Genomic DNA, 2,195 nt, shown 5'->3' on the forward strand with positions numbered 1-2,195 from the left:
TAAGTCGGCATTGTGCCTTTTGTATTAAATTCGTATGCAATTTCTGTGTTTCATCGTCAATAAGGAGGTCCAAGGGATACAGTAAACCTGAAGTGAAGCCTCGGAATCTAACACCGGACTCACAGGAGAGGTTCAAAACATAGAAAGTTAGAGTGTCAGTCCGCTTGTACTTAAGCCGGCGTTGTGCCTTTTGTATTAAATTCGGATGCAATTTCTGTGTTTCATCGTCAATAAGAAGGTCCAAGGGATACAGTAAACCTAAAGTAAAGCATCGGAACTAAAACTGGACTCACAGGAAAGGTTCAAATCAGAGAAAGTTGGTGTGTCAGTCCTCTTGTACTTAAGTCAGCATTGTGCCTTTTGTATTAAATTCGGATGCAATTTCTGTGTTTCATCGTCAATAAGAAGGTCCAAGGGATACAGAAAACCTGAAGTGAAGCATCGGAATCTAAAACTGGAATCACAGGAGAGGTTCATATCATAGAAAGTTAGAGTGTCAGTCCTCTTGTACTTAAGTCGGCACTGTGCCTTTTGTATTAAATTCTGATGCAATTTTTGTGTTTCATCGTCAATAAGAAGGTCCAAGGGATACAGTAAACCTGAAGTGAAGCATCGGAATCTAAAACCGGACTCACAGGAGAGGTTCAAATCATAGAAAGTTAGAGTGTCAGTCCTCTTGTACTTAAGTCGGCATTGTGCATTTTGTATTAAATTCGTATGCAATTTCTAAGTTCATCGTCAATAAGAAGGTCCAAGGGATACAGTAAACCTGAAGTGAAGCATCGGAATCTAAAACTGGACTCACAGGAGAGGTTCAAACCATAGAAAGTTAGAGTGTCAGTCCTCTTGTACTTAAGTCGGCATTGTGCCCTTTGCACTAAATTCTGATGAAATTTCTGTGTTTCATCGTCAATAAGAAGGTCCAAGGAATACAGTAAACCTGAAGTGAAGCATCGGAATCTAAATCTGACCTCAGAAGAGTGGTTCAAATCATAGAAAGTTAGAGTGTCAGTCCTCTTGTACTTAAGTCGGCATTGTGCTATTTGTATTAAATTCGTATGCAATTTCTGTGTTTCATCGTCAATAAGAAGGTCCAGGGGATACAGTAAACCTGAAGTGAAGCATCGGAAACTGAAACTGGACTAACAGGAGAGGTTCAAATCATAGCAACTTAGAGTGTCAGTCCTCTTGTACTTAAGTCGGCATTGTGCCTTTTGTATTAAATTCGGATGCAATATCTGTGTTTCATCGTCAATAAGAAGGTCCAAGGGATACAGTAAACCTGTAGTGAAGCATCGGCATCTAAGAATGGACTCACTGCAGAGGTTCAAATCATAGAATGTTGGAGTGTCAGTCCTCTTGTACCTAAGTCGGCATTGTGCCTTTTGTATTTAATTCGGATGCAATTTCTGTGTTTCATCGTCCATAAGAAGGTCCAAGGGATACAGTAAACCTGAAGTGAAGAATCGGAATCTAAAACTGGCCTCACAGGAGTGGTTCAAATCATAGAAAGTTAGAGTGTCAGTCCTCTTGTACTTAAGTCGGCATTGTGCCTTTTCTATTAAATTCGTTTGCAATTTCTGTGTTTCATCGTGAATAAGAAGTTCCAAGGGATACAGTATACCTGAAGTGAAGCATCGGAACCTAAAACTGGACTAACAGGAGAGGTTCAAATCATAGAAGGTTAGAGTGTCAGTCCTCTTGTACTTAAGTCGGCACTGTGCATTTTGTATTAAATTCGAATGCAATTTCTGTGTTTCATCGTCAATAAGAAGGTCCAAGGATACAGTAAACCTGAAGTGAAGCATCGGAATATAAAACTGGACTCTCAGGAGAGGTTCAAATCATAGAAAGTTAGAGTGTCAGTCCTCTTGCACTTAAGTCGGCATTGTGCCTTTTGTATTAAATTCGGATGCAATTTCTGTGTTTCATCGTCAATAAGAAGGTCCAAGGGATGCAGTAAACCTGAAGTGAAGCATCGGAATCTAAAACTGGACTCACAGTAATGGTTCAAATCATAGAAAGTTAGAGTGTCAGTCCTCTTGTACTTAAGTCGGCATTGTGCCTTTTGTATTAAAATTCGTATGCAATTTCTGTGTTTCATTGTCAATGAGAAGGTCCAAGGGATACAGTAAACCTAAAGTGAAGCATCGGAATTTAAAACTGGACTCACAGGAGAGGTTCAAATCATAGAA

This window comes from Schistocerca americana, unplaced genomic scaffold (genome assembly GCF_021461395.2).
Source record: "Schistocerca americana isolate TAMUIC-IGC-003095 unplaced genomic scaffold, iqSchAmer2.1 HiC_scaffold_59, whole genome shotgun sequence".
Taxonomy (NCBI): domain Eukaryota; kingdom Metazoa; phylum Arthropoda; class Insecta; order Orthoptera; family Acrididae; genus Schistocerca; species Schistocerca americana.